Source organism: Dermacentor variabilis, chromosome 11 (genome assembly GCF_050947875.1).
Source record: "Dermacentor variabilis isolate Ectoservices chromosome 11, ASM5094787v1, whole genome shotgun sequence".
NCBI lineage: Eukaryota > Metazoa > Arthropoda > Arachnida > Ixodida > Ixodidae > Dermacentor > Dermacentor variabilis.
In genome coordinates this window covers 83,186,384-83,201,927 of record NC_134578.1, presented here as the reverse complement: position 1 = coordinate 83,201,927, position 15,544 = coordinate 83,186,384, and the positions used below count along the sequence as shown (strand labels likewise).

The window sequence follows — 15,544 nt, the reverse complement described above, 5'->3', positions numbered from 1 at the left end:
GCTGCGCGCCGATGACCAGCACCTAAAGATTTGTTGGTGTAGTACCGAATTGCTGCCCGACAGACAAGTGTGGGTGACGTACCAGCACTAGTTCTCTCAAGTGATCCACTTTCTCAAATGTACGGCCATCCTTGACTTAGAATTCTTCAGCAAATAAATCATGCCTCGGCATGAAAACAAATGCAAAGAGATTTTCGGCACTGCAATCTGTCACCCTGGACAGATTTCACTTCTGCTATGAACTCTGCTCTCAAATTTATTTAGACATACGTCGACATTATCTCAGTCCATGGAAGTTTATTGGGGATTGTCTTTTCAAGGACAAAAACTGAATTTTCCTTTTTTCATTATATAATCTCTATACTCGTGTTTTATGGTACAAGAAAGTGGTTAAATTGAACAATAAATTAAATTCTTGGGTTGTGCGTACCAAAACCATGATAATCAGATTGTGATGCACGCTGTATTCATGGGGCTCTGAATTAGTTTTCGCCATCTAAGGACCCTTAATGTACACCCATAGGATTAAACTGAGGTTATTTGTGGTAGCTCTGTGGAGACCTGAAACTTAGTCGCAACACGGCTTCGCAGTTTTGTGCGCTATGTACTGTCATATTCATGGGGGGGGGCACTGCCCAATTAAGCAAGCAAGAGAGCTTTGCAACAGCTGTACAAAACACACAACTGATAATAAGAACGCACTTGCATGTTGCTGTTAAAGCTTCAGAGGCCTTTATGCTTATTTTCTTTGACTAAGTCATTGACGACTATACCATACTCAGAGTGTCTTTCCCAATTCAATGAGAGGCAGTGCAAATTGTAAACACAACATCCTTTATTAAAGCCACACAAGCAGCCTGCATAAAGCATCCATCATCTTTCACCGTCGCAGACGGTTTTGAAAGACAACTTCATAAGGCAGACAAACTTGAGTGTTTTCCTTCAGTATTTCTATTAGAATAAAGAATATGCAAACTGAAAAGAATTGCAAACCACACCAGCAAAAAGCTTGGGCACAAGGTTGCATTCTCACATTTTCGTTGACAGCGTGCTGGAACATTAAAACTCTGACCCGCAGACTAGTGAACACTGGCATCCTTGAACACATGTTCTCGTAGAGCAGATTTCTGAATTACGAAGGCTGCTGCTAAAAGAAATCTCAGACATTCACGAGTAACATTTTTCTCCGGTGAAAACAAGGAAAGGGTCAAAGGATGGAGATTTGAATTGAACAAAAGTGCACAAATGAAGCGTGCCTAGAGCCAACGTTTCAACACAGGCACTTGGTTTCATTAGCGCAAGACAGTGGCTTAAGACTTCTCTTGTTCACCCACTGCTGACCCATTCTTCCTTAATGAGTATAATGATCATGACAAGCATGCTAAGGCACATTTTGCTCTGTCAAAAATGATTCCATGTTGACATTCCATGTCGTTGCTCGATTGTCAACTATGGCAACTATGACAAAGATAGTTACACGGCAATTCGTAAGCCGTTCTTCGGGGGGAAAGCGCAGCTTATCCCTTTGGAAGGCAGCTGCTCTCGACGCACTTGCAATTGGATTGCGCGAGACTAATTGAAGCTGAAACGACACAGCACTCTCGTAATGCTACCACGTACAGTGTAGTCAAACGTCAAAGGGAACGCACTATATAACCTTCTGGTTCTCCAGCTGCAAGTGCCGACATGCTATGTCAGTGAACTGTGCAGGTATGCACAGGAACCTGCTGCAGAGCTGGTCAATTGTGCACTTGTCCGAGGGAAGAATTTGCATGTGTTCCCTTTAACAGTGGATTGTACTGTACATTACTCCAATTAGCAAAGTGATAGGATCAGTGTTGAAGGAAAAGCTACGAGTCCTTCCCATTTTATTTACAGTCAACCAGTACACTAAACCAGTCTGTCACTGGGCTAGCTGCAAGATGTGCGATTACTGCCAAGATATTGCAGTCTCTCCTCTCCCTCCCCCCCCCCCCCTACTAAATTGGGATAAGACCATTTAGCTTAAACGGAGCTTTAGCTCCAACATCAAAACACGACTGTTTTGAACACCTGACTTGGGCTTAAAGCAAAGGCACCACTACATCAACATCATGAAAGATCTTGGTGTGTCGAGGTTCAGGAGAACAAACAGGTGAAGCTCTGCGCGCAGCGTTTCGAACATAAAGGCTGCTTTAAAATGAGCATGCGTGTAAAACCCTAAGGCACTGCACTGCGTGCTACATCTTGTGTCCTGTGAGCAAAAAAAGTGTTGCTGGCTTACACAAAACTGTGACAGAAATACGTTGTGATGGGTAGCAACTGGAACATTTGTGCTAACCTACTAGGAAAATTCCACTCTTTGTCACACCAGCATGTAACTGCTTTAAGAAGCAGAAGATTCTTGCTTTTGTTTGTTTGTCTCCCTTCTTTTATTGCTGCATGGCATACTTGCCAGAGGACATTCTACGCCCTTTGCGTTTCATCGAAATTTTCAAGTTTTCCACGCTGCTGCGTGTTATTTGTGCTGTGTGTGCTATGTAAAAGCATCATACATGTGTTGTCATCTCACCGGTAGGCTTTCGAGCTAAACAGCACATAGGTTTTTGTTTGAATCTTCAGCTGCTTTCGCACCATATGTTGGTGGAATACACTGCAGACACGGTCATTGCTGCATGATCTAAGCACTACACTTATCTGTTTATAGCACTCAAACCTGATGAGGAGTCCTTTAATGCATTGAAATGCACGCTAAGATCTCAGGTTGAGCACAATGACAAGTTATGTGTGATTGTTTCCCAAGTGATATCTTGAGTGGTGAACAGTAGAAAATATTGGGTGTCTTGCCTTGGCATATCTTGCTTAAGTACAGTAAAACCTTATCAACTCTCCAGTGCCAACTCTTAAATACCAAACAATGTGTCGAGATAAGCAGAGTTTCAAGATGACTGAAATTGCAAAAATCACTCGTGGACCACAGGGACTTGCCAGTATGGCGCCGGTAGCAGCTAACTTGCTGGCAAGAGCTCAGTATACTAGTAGCAGTATTCTCAGTCGATCACTTCTGGTAACACTATCACTTTCGCGAGATTTCACGCGAATCGACACCGGACAGATCGGCATCTGCAGACAAGAGCGTTCCTAGCACTGTGGCGAGGCAGTGTGCTTGGCACTGAAAACCAGTTACAAACGCGGAAAAAAAAAAAAGAAACTGACACCGCAATGAATTCCATACAAGTTCACTTAGAAAACTCAACCAGAACTGTGAATGTGCACAAGTGACGTTACTGTTTACGCTGCACAAGCATGAAGCCAGTGACCTTGCCAAGCCGTGATCTCGCAAAAACTGAAACTACGCCGTGGGCTCACATGCTCGCCTCATTTAGCTGTAGCGAGTCGTCCGACTGCGCCTGCTCAAGAGCGTTGACTGCCTTCCTCAAGGTCGCAATTAATATGCCATAGCTGTACTGATGCGCCACTGACAGCATCCTCAATGAGAAGAAGAAAAAAAGCAAAGCTCTACTCCCAGTTCACCGCTTACATGAGAGCCACAGAGAGGTGGCAGCAATCAATCGTGTGCAAGCGAGAGAAAGGGAGAACGAATATGCAGTGCGGCGCCTGACTACACTAGCTAGCATGGCGCAGCACGATCGCTCGCTACCAGATGAAAAGTGTCGGAAGCCACAATGCTCGGCTGTCAAGGAAATCCACGCGTTGGGATATTCATAAAGTCGTCTCCCTTTGCAAAAGAGACCTCTACAATTATGCAAGAAAGAAGTGAGGCGTGCAGACAGGACACAAGAGTAGAGAAGTGGACAACATGAACGCCGTTTGTGTTGCGTTCGTGTTGTCCACTTCTCTATTCTTGTGTCCTGTCTGCACGCCTCACTTCTTTTTTGCATAATGAATCCTTACCAACTAGCTCAGCTTTCTGTTGTTCGAAGACCTCTACAATCCCGATGCATTGTGAAAGGTTTGGCGGAAGTCGCTTGTCGTTTTCACATTTATCGGGCAAATAGCAATGGTTGTTAAGCGGGTTGCTCTCTCTGGCGTGACCTTGGTCGGTGCGAAGGCGCACTTCGCCAGTGGTGATGCCAGGCCCTTTCCTGCAAGGGGTTGATAAGCACGGTGCTACCCGAGCCACGGGCGTAATGGATTTAACCTCTCCGTCTAGCCTCGCACACCACTGGGAGGGCACGCACACATTTTGTGCAAATGAAAAATATTTATTAAAGTAAAGCCTAGGCTGGTTCACGCCATTAATGGAAAGTCGCTGTGGCCACATAATTCTGATTTCACTCTTAGGCAATATCGCAGCTGTACACAAAATATGGAAACCTTCGGGTTTTGACTCTTCCCAGGCAGTTTTACAGTTGAGATTTTGAGATATTCGGAGTATGGAGCAAAAATTTTTTAGACATAAGAGGTGAAAAATACATAGAGTTGACATCACGGCGAAAAAAACTCAACTTAAAAAATTGTTATTTCAAGATATCATACTTTGAGCTAACGAGGCTTTACTTTAAAAGGGCTTTACGACGGAACAGATGTGATGTTTTTGCAGACGCTTGCATCGCGATGTTACAAAAGAAAAAAATGCTGTGATTGGTGGAGGCGGTTGTATCACAGATAATCACAGGAAAAGCAAAAGCTAATAGGTGTCAGGTATACACGCTTTGATTTCACATTCATGCTAAGCTTCAATTGTCAGCAGCATTCATGCTAAGCTCGAGTTACTAGCAGTAACACAGCGGGTGCAGTCTATGTGTACATTCCAGAACTTATGATAGATGAATATATTGATATGTGACATCTACAGGCACTGTAATAGCTCAGCACAGTGTGACAGTTTCGATCACAAGTTGTTTGCATTCATAACATAGCTGACATGCTTTGAGTGCAGTTGAGCCTCGATATATCTGAACACACAAGTATATAATTCATCATGTTATATATAACGTAGTGAATCTGAAATATGACTGGCCGTGCTTCATTTAATTGGAGGCACCGTTATTGTTTACACTCAACTGTGAATTTTCGTTTTCTTCATGCTAATGTCAGTGCGTATGCCTAAAACAAATATAGGATTTAACGAAGGTATTTTTGTGTTGGACATGTCTTCGTTATAACAAAGCTCAACTGTATTACCATGAATTACAACTGGACATCATGTTCTCAGTGACGATGTGACCAAGCATGAGACAGGGCCACTTAACTAAGGCCGAGTGTAAAATATTGTTTTGATTTCATGTGATAGCTACCGACGCTACAGTGAAAGGCACTTTCGTGTATGTTTTGATTATGGTGCAAAATTCTTGCGAGAGACGAAGGTTTAGGAAACCTCAAAGAGGTGCTTGGTGTGGGCCTTTGTAATGCAGGAGCTGAGGAACTGGTGGTAAGCCATTTCGATGGGGTCAGTGAATCTGAACGAGAAAGAAAAATGTATAATTAGGCGGAATGGGCCTTTTCAAAATGGAGGCTTTTGAAATGTAGAGGTGGCCAAGAACAACGGACTTCTGTCAATCGCCCTTTATTATTCCTAACACACAATGGTCACCAATCAATCGGTCGCTAAACAAGCAAACCTCAATTAAAGAAGTGCGAGAAACAGAGCCAATCACAGTAACAACACATGCTTCTGCAAGAGCAAATAGACGGAAGTGTGTAACAGCTCGTGTTAGTCATTTTTGTGCATTGTTTAGTCAAGATCAGTCAATTACCCACAAAGACCCTGTCCCGTTTTTCATCTAATATGCTCCCTTTCATTTTTTGAACTTCTGGATATCCTGATAGCATAGGTTGACTTACATAGACAGTGCATGATACGCACAATGTAAATTAATGTCAGTTAAACATTTTTTGTGAAGAGAAACTGAAACATCCTGCTTGTAAGGCTAGCCTTCTGTGGGCTGCAATTTTGTCCCTACCTTGAGTGACTCTTCAAATAAATAAGCATGCCCAGTGTGTTTGTCATTAGATGACTGAGTGTACAGTGGAAAACAATTTTAAATTGGATTGTTGATAACTATTAAGTTCGACACCTGCAAAAGCTGAACCCAGCATAACCCTGTATCCTTAATTGGAAAACTAGCCACAGGTGGTATCGTGTAAGGCTTGCTTTCCTTCGATCCCATTTATTGTCACCCATTGCATTTTGCGCAAATTTAAATCGTACGACGTGCACATTTGCTCCTTATTCCATATCGATCCTTTATCCTGTCATTTTATCTCTGAACACTACAGCTATAACTTCCTTGTTTATCACTTGTCATGTAGTCCTTAGCTTCTTTTTAAAATTCCTGGTTATCTCTGAAGTTTCAGCTTTACACTGTGTCTCAGCTAATGTGGACAAAGCTGTTAAAAAAAAAAAAAAAAAGAGGGGGGGGGGGGGCTGTGAGGGCTGCCCTTTTTGGCTTTCAATCTCATTCTAAAGGAATCTTAACTCAGCAAGCTTCAATAGTGTTTGTGGGGTCAGAACAGCCCAAGTACAAGAAAATAATTTGAAATCCCTGACACCACATTGACGTATGGCAGTGAAGTTGTGGCACGAAAACCACAAAACGAAAGTTTGACCATTGCTTTCTCTTGTATTTACCAAGTTCTTACAGCAAATTTAACTAGAGTTTTGAAAGAATACTTTATCAGCTTAAACCGATTTAGTGTTTTCCCTTCATGTCTGTTTAAACTCGGCTTAACTAAATGTACAAGAAATTAAAGCCTACCCTTGAAGTTCCACTTCATCAACGTCATCTACGGCGAGAAGGTCATTGGCGCAGATGCTGTCGACTACTGTTGCATTCGGCAGGAGGCACACAATCTGGACGGGAAACTTGTACTCGCTGAGACAGGCAGCAGCCATTTTCTTCGTTGCTTGATCCGTTTCGGAGGCAGCGTAATCCTTGAAACGAACACCACATGGTTACCATGTTAATTTCCTGGATTCCAGCTCAGCTGATACATTCAGCAATACATCATACAATACAAACGTTTGAAACAGAGGGCATCACGTGATATAACACGTAGACTCGGGCCTGCCAACCTTAGAATATAAAAAAGTAGGTAAAGATGAAATGCACAGGGAAGTGCAGGGTATGAGGAAAGAATAACAATAAGAATTGAACCAGGCATCTGGAAGGATGGCCTCTAGCTTCTTCATTACAAATTCACTACAGTCAAAACCAAAAAATATTGAAATTTGATGGACAACATTAAAAATTGTTTTTCTTTGAAGGTGTTAACTGTTTATACAAAAAGTCACAGGCTTTGTTCTGCAAGGACGCTGTGAACACATGCTCTGCCCTAATGCAGCAGCTAGAACGAAATGTAGCACAACCAAATCAAAACATTTATGAAGTGTATTTATGAAATATTCATGTAGCAGAACCTGAAATTGGTGTGCGGCAGTGCCGTGGGTAGGTGTGAATACTGTATATACTTGTGCAAGGGACGCACTTTTTTTTTTTTTCTAGAATCTTGGCTGGGTGTGGCGCTTACACGAATCGGGCCGATGACAGCCCGCAAAAGATTCGCACTGTTTTTGCAACTGTAGCAGACGTTACGAGAGGCGCAAATGACATAATGCGACAGTAAACGACCTCAGATGCCGGCTCACCATCCCTGATCAGATCTTACCCAAACAGGACTCCCTTCTCTAGAGGTGAGATTCTACTAATCTGACTGGAAACAGTGCCAACAGAGATGGCGTGCCACGCAACGAAATAATGGCACGACGATGGCAGCCCGAGTGGCATCGATGGAAAAGCAGCTGGCGTAATCTAGTGGCAACGGAACTAACTTTGCTTTCTGGCGAGACGTTTTGCATTTTCCCCCAAAATTTCGCCCTCCAAACCAAAGTGGGAGTGTGGCCCTTACACGAGGGTGGCCCTTACATGCGTATACAGTATACGGTAATTGGGCTCTTAAAAAAAACAGGCAATGTATTCACTCACACTTGTTGGCACTCATTCACATTCCTACTCACACCCGCTCATACACACTCATTGTCACTTAAAATCGCACTTTACAGTCCATAGCAAAGCGCTAGGTGATACATGTCTGCTTTGAACAATCTGGAAACCATGATCACTAGGGTGGCATTTAAGAAGCTAAACTTAATGATTAGTTTGGAAAGGTATAGATCTTTTTGCCATTTTGTTGACTTATTCTTGCACGTACTTATTCCGAATAATCAGCTATAACGAATGCGTCTGACTAATGTCCTTTATAAGTGGGCTCGACTATGACGTACTGAACAGGCCTCAGTGTCACTCGACGGCAAAAACTTAAGTTTTTTTTTGTTTTTCACTGATGGGGCCTGGGGTGCTAGAGCACACCAGTCTACTGCAGCGTTATCTGTCACTGCAGCCTGGAGTCATTGCTGGCAAGCGGATCCATAAGGGCACAACACAGGGCCTCAGAGATTAGCAGTTACAGTTGTCGCAGAGGTCACGCATGTCTGTGCAAAGCTTGCCAATTGCTTCTTGCGGTTTGTCCTGTCTCATTTGCACGTTCTTTATGTGCATGACAAGCACTGGCTTTGTAAAAGAATGTTTTTCTGTGTAAGTGTGTTTGTACGTCGTAGTTCCTGCGCAACAAGAACAAATCCAGGATTTTTCAGATCGGGCAAATTGATCGTATTCTTGCTCTTCGATGCCCTTCTGGGGAGCGAAATGTTAAGCCATGGTGGCAGCATTCGTCACAGAACATTTTTGTTCAGCGAAACCTGGCAACCGCTCTTCCGGCTGATGTATTGTGAAAGGAATCCAATGCAACCTACCTGGCACAGTACAGGTAGGCTCTCCTTCAAGGCTTCTTATCAATCATGTGTTTCGAAATACTTTGATAACAAAAACATGTGTGCTTACTGAATGGGATGAGCAGAGGAGTGTTTGTTTGTCTTCTGCAACCGAAACACTGAGCTGGCGATCAGGAACACTACATGATCTGTGATTGGAAATGTGCAAGCCTAGACAGCGTTATTAGTGTATTCGAATTTTGTCTAACAGTTTGTCTAACAGTTTTTCCTAGGAGTTTGTCAAAGTTTTGCGGAACATATCTAAATTTTGCGCACTAGGCACACCGGTTGATCGCAGCACACGCCTGGTGGCATCATCGCCGAAATGACCACGGTCCACCCATTGTTTTGCTATATGGACGAAACACTGCCCCATTCCAGTACACCATAGCTCGACCGCAGTCAGGTGTCCACCAGTGAATGCTAGTACATACATGTAGTTCAGCCGTCAAGCTCCAGGAGCTGACAAAGCCAGCCTGCAGGAGCTTTTGAACTGCAGGCGAAGCCAGCGGACCCTGTCGCAGGGTCCGAGCGCTTCCTCAGCAGGACTGGTCATCCAGCGGACCCCAGGTGATGATGGAGTGGACTAGCTTCTCGTGGTGCCTGGCTTCTGCTACCGCTGAACTCAGGTTGTGGTAAGGCACCTGTGTATTTGTTGATGAGTTGGATGATCAGGCAGCCTGTTGGCACAATGGCCTGAAGGATGCAAAAAAAGCATCTTGCAGCTGCAATATAGGTGTCAGGAGAATGCAGTCACTACCGAGGCAGCCAAGGCACCAGTGCCAATGCAGAAGGCTTCAAGGGAAGGTTACAATGAGACTGTACTACTACTACTAAGAGATTGCTACTACTTGGTAGCTTGAAACATGCATTGATGATGGCTAGTAATGAGGGGAAGCTTAACTAACGCTGCTTAAAAGGCACAAACAAAGGGCACAGTGTCATGATGCATGCAAAGCGTGCATGTATGCAGGTTTGAAAAGGTTGTTGACCAATCAAAGTGTGCTTCTGCTGATGAACGCATTGTTAAGGTGTCAGAAACTAATCATTATAGAGAAAACAAAGGGAGCAGATTGGCGTGCATTCCCCATTGAATAATGAGGCAGCCACTATGCCCTCTGAAGTGTCACTTGTGAATGACACAAATTACTCTGCAAATTCAGCTGACAGGTTGAAAGGATACATTCTCTCGATTTTGGAGGAAATGAGTCGTGAGGCTCGGAACTTGAAAACATCATTCAGTTCCAGCAATGTAAATTCGTCCAAGTGGGCTAAGTTCCCGAGTCCTGTCATGCGGAAACACAGCCGTTCTCCTCTCCGAGGTCCATAAAGTGGCGTCAGTCCCGTCCTCCAATAAGCAGGCAAAACGTAGCATTCATCTGATCTGGGACAAGATAATATGAGAGAAGTGATGAATCACTGGTTGCCGTCTCGATATCTTTGACCTTTGACTGAACAGAACTTCTTTCTTTCAATGCTGAAATTTATTTTGAAATTGCGATCGTTATGTGCTGGACGCATAACGGATGCTGTTTGTAACATTTATCATGTGTTGTGGCGGACTTGTAGCACACCGAGTCGCAGTTTTTCTTTTGAAGGAAACACTTTTCAAACTGGGGGCTTTTGTGATGACTGAAGTGCACGAGGGCGAGTGCAGTGTATGGAAAGAAGAAAAGTAAGATAACAGTGAAGGGTAAGCACACTCATGCAAGTGCAGCGCTTCGGAAGAGACGATGATGAGGAGCCGATCGCAAGGGCACATGTCACAAGGGAAAAAGAAAAGAAACGAGAGCCAATCCCAGAATTTCGTGGAGTCCAAGTGAAACAGTGGGCTAAAAAATTACAGCAATGCTCATCTCATGACTGTCGACAGTAATGCGATTAGCTTTCGAGCAGTGTAGTGACAAACCGTATTGCTGAAGTAACATTTATGTAAGATCTAGATGGTCGTTACAAATCGTTGAAACAGACGTAATGCACATTAGTCACAGTCATACGAAGTCACTCGTCACTTCTTATGACTGCCCTAATGAGGCGTATACTTCAGGGGACGGCTACCCACAAGCCTGGCTAGCGACCATATTGAAGTCCTAATGAGGTCCCGTACTGTGCACTGTGAGTTTCACTTGCACTTTAAAACACGCCCTTGCTAATGGCGACAAAGTCAAGCGTTTTCCAGACAGTGTTTCCAACCACCCTGAAGTCAAGTGTTTCCAGAAGTGCTTCAAACCCACCTTGAGGAAAGGAAAGAACATCTGATGCAGCTTTCTAAGTGCCTTGTCCTCCTCGTTGGAGCTTATAGATGACGGGCGCATTTCCATAGGCGGCCCATTGGGAGTTTCCAAATTAAGCACCATCTCAGCAACTTTTCCAATGTCCACTTCTGTGGTCGGCGCGTCACCACTATACCGCTGTGATAGCCATTCCAGATCTAGAAGCAAGAAATAAATGTTTGCATGGTGAAACTTGCGCTAAGGCAGAGCTTTGAACAGTGCATAAAACTGGTCAACAAATTTAATATGTTAGAGGGCGCACCACTCGCAAGTAGTTGAATACTCTGTGATGGGTAATAATAATCAAACAATAGGGGTAGGATATACTGACCTAGATGGCATATGTTCCAAGTTCAAAATTCAGTGAAGTTTTATCGCCAACCAGAGTTTTTTTTTTTTCTATGATAATAACTAGAACCACAGGCCACATTCCATAGCTGGTAGTGCAGCTAGCCCCCCTGCCACCTCCTCCACTTTGATAATTTCCCAAAGCACATTTCATTAAAGCTCCAGGACTTGTAATTTTGGCCACACATTAGCCTCATCACACCCCACAGCTCCTGTAATCTTCAGTACACTGACTTTTGAATCCTTATATACCTAGCTGTGGCCGTTTTTCACCAACCAAACAGTGCCTGTTCCAGGGCTGTGTTTGCAAACACTGCCTCGAAATGACAACAAAACCGAACTATGGCTTTTCTTGTTTACACAGCTTTTTTTTATTTATTTGCTTGTATTTTTATATCATTGTACAGTATGTGAATAGCTTCCGTCCCCCTACTCTGTCCTACTTCCCTGTCTACACCCCTTCCCCCCGCCCCTCAAACCTGCCCCCCCTGCTGACCGGCAGTCCAGGTGTCAGTAGATGTAGCTAGTATTAGACAGTTACAGTGCGGTCTGCAGTAATTCTCCATTTATGCAAGAAATAAACAACCAATTACTACTACTTTCACGTTGACATATTTTAGTGTTTGTGTTTTTGGAAAAGTGTAGCCCCAATAACAACTCCACTGTAAGAAATAGAAAATAGAAAACCAACGCTGCACACACCAACGTTAAGTTGCCGGTTGGTGGGCACGTGAGCCTCAAAGTGGTGCAGGACAGAACCGTCCTCACTGATCACCACTCGTCCTTGGAACTGAGCAGGCGTGAACCAAAGTGGCCTCTGTGGTGACGTGCTGATCTGGAACTCAACGTGGGACCTGTCGGCACAGAGATAGGGGGCCGCGTTCTCAATCAGTCACTTTACGTAACACAGTGTGATCTACTTATAGCATCTGCACAACACAATAACTATTATACCAGTTGTATGTGGGCTGACCCAGCTCACACACCATAGATATGTGACAGAGTATAAGGACTATCGCTATAACTGTTCAGAATTGTAATGCAACAATGTATCACTCTCTGCCTGCAGGGATTGGCCAAAGAAAGAGACATGATGGATAAAATGTGTCAGTGGGCATATGCTCCATCACTGCTGTTTTCACATTGTTTAATTGCCAAATGCACCGACACTATGGACAGCACAGAATTGTAGCCAAGTCAACAAATGCCTGTTGCTCCAGTGATGTGACTGGACCTGGACCTTACCTTACATGAAGGTAAAAGTACAGAGAACTGTTTCAATTAATACACAGCCCAAATAAGCGAAATGTGCTGCATGTTGGTTTTGCATTGCTGTGACAGAGGCACTAGCATTATGCAAGGTGTTTCAGCTTGTTGCGCAAACCCTTAAAAATGACCGTGGTTCACAAACGAGCAAAAAGTAATTAGCTATCTTAAGCACTTACTTCAAGAGAAAACAGTCACTGTAAATGCAGCAGCATATATTGAGAAACATCCCACTAAGCTGTTTCCATATAGACAGCTGTTGTGGGTTTAATTTTTCCAGGTATAAAACAAAATGCACTACATTTTCTAAAGTGCCAGAAGACTAGACGCTTCCATGAATACTTTGTTTAGCGCAAAACAACAGACACAAGAAAGACGACCAGCACAAGGCGCTACTCTCAACTGACATCATTTTATTGCGTCACTCCTTTATAGACAGCTCAAACTAGAGGAACATGCGCAGTGAGCACCATGCGGTGGAGCCACCAACATCCGATCCCAAGAGCACACTCATGCGACAGAATAAAAAAAACCAAGTTCAGCACTGTACAAGGTTAAGGAAGGCACACTAATGCACTGTGACCCCAATGACTGAATGAAAAAAGCTTCCGATAACTCTCGGGCGGCGGTGTCACGGCTCTTTTTCAAGATCGTGGTATCACGAAACATTGGTTTGCACTTGCATATCTTACAATGCTGAGCCAAATGGGAACCTGTGCCTGTTGGTATGGATCGCTCATGTTCTCTAAGGCGCTCGTTAACACAGCGGCCTGACTGCCCTACATACACTTTGCCACACGACAAGGGAATCTTATAAACCACACTGACGCTGCAATCTACAAACTTTGCGTGGTTCGTTTCACAATCTGGTTTGTTTGTAACCTGGCGAAGTTTGCTTAGTGAAGGGATATGAAATGAGGTTTGCACGCACAAAGTGTGAAGTAGGTTGGCTTAAAACACCTTAAAAGTGTTTTGTAGAAAGTGAAGATTGAAAATATGCCATAACAAAACAAGCGAAATAAGGTCACTTTTCGTCAGAATGATAATAAGGAGTTAACGAAAGACTGGTGTGTACCAACCTGAACAGGATATCCAGTGTGCTGTTTCTGCTTCTTGTAACGACCGCAGCTGTTCCAGCAGGCGATGCTCTCGTAGTGAGGAAGACATTTTGATGAAACATCCCGAAAAGCTCTCCAAGCAGGACTTCGGCCGGTGTTCCGGGTGTTGGTGGTTCGTAGACATCCACCTCCACATGTCCATCGGAGTTCCGCGAGTGTTTTGCTTCCAACAGCCACCACGGATTACCGTGAATGTTACCATGAGGTGGCAAAAAAGCTGAGAATCTGGACAGTGGCAACGTTTTTACATGCTGCTGAGGTTCTCTCCATGACAGGAGAGCCTGAAGATTGCTGTTGGGGTTCTGCAATAAGTGTACGACACAATTTAATTGCATAAACCACTGCTTAGCCGTAACTAACAACGTCCTAAAGCTAAATTATGTGCTTTCTCACAGATACAATCTCAATTTCTCAACCACGTGTCCTGCTGTGTTCGTTTTCTTATTGTGCGCTACAAGTTTACCAATATGAAATACCTTAGCACGATGTTATCTACACTTTACTACAGCATGGCAGTCAATCGAGTGGGTGCCCTTAAATACGAAACCTGAATTAATTGTGTGCCATTTGCCAAAGGGCTTTTGTGCTGTGTAACCCCCTCATGCCATCTACAGGGTGTCCCTTGAAAGATTTTATGCCTCCATACAGCGGTGAGGCCTCATTGACATGTTCTCTGCTAGGGTGCTCAGGTGAAGACTCAACTGGCTATATAACCATAAGCTAGTTAGAGATTTTAATTGTTAGAGACACCGAAACTCATGGCACTAACTATCAACAAAAGTGTTTCGAGAATAGGTTATTCTGAGGCGCGCACAAAACAATCGATGCAGCGATTCGCTGCTTATACAGACGGAGTCGGGTTCTTCAGAGCTAAAACTGAATCAAACAAACAAAAGCTACCAATGACAGACAACAAGAGCGCAGTGTCACTCGCCTAAGCTGGGAGAATGGGTGTAGAGATGTGGTTCTAGCTTTCGTGAGAACGTTAACAGCCTTAGAGCTCCCAGGAAAGTCACAGGGAAAAGTTTGTCAACACAGCAAAGCATATAATGAGAAACGGTAACGATCTTAAGAAAATTTACATAATGCCGTCGTGCCACAACAGCGATGACACTCACCGACGAAACCTCTTCACTGATGCTTTTCGTCAGCGAACTCGCATCTATACCTCGGAAGGAACTTCGTATCGTGACGTTTCGGCTTTCCCATCTTCTACCCTCTCGACTGAAACCTATCGAAGCGAGCAATGAACCAACGTTCGCGTATATAAAGGCGAACTCCGATTTCTTTAAGCGATCAATAAATACGTAACAGTTTTCCAAGCCGTTGAGGGGCACATCACTCCGGTACGACAGCGAAAAAATCACTGTGGCGACGGCGACAAGCGTTGCGGAACCGATGACAGCGGTTGGCCGTAACTGCCACAACGTCGTCATAGCCGCAAACACCGCGGTAACTTTCTACATGTTGCAGCAACCAGCAGTGCCGGTGAATTTTCGATGCTGTTACATGGGAATTGTTTACCAACTTCCCAGCTGCGCCCATGTACGCGCGCACGAAGTTTCGAGTCGCCCGTCGCGCACTTCGCCCAAAAACCCAAACTAATGAGAAAGCTCCAAAATCGCACCAGTTACAAAAAACAAGATTGATAAATTTGCTTAGTATAAAACGTTTCAAATAAGTTTTAAATTGGTGAATAAAATACAATTTGATAGAAATTAAGCTATACTTGAGTCAGTTGTTTGTTTAACGCTTGCGACTGTAGC

The 15,544-nt window shown here is 43.9% G+C and overlaps 1 pseudogene; it reads right to left on the bottom strand.

Annotated features, from left to right (window-relative positions):
- Positions 1–815: 815 nt before the first annotated feature.
- LOC142563757 (selenoprotein N-like) lies at positions 816–15,369 on the bottom strand (annotated as a pseudogene).
- Between the last annotated feature and the right edge of the window lie 175 nt (positions 15,370–15,544).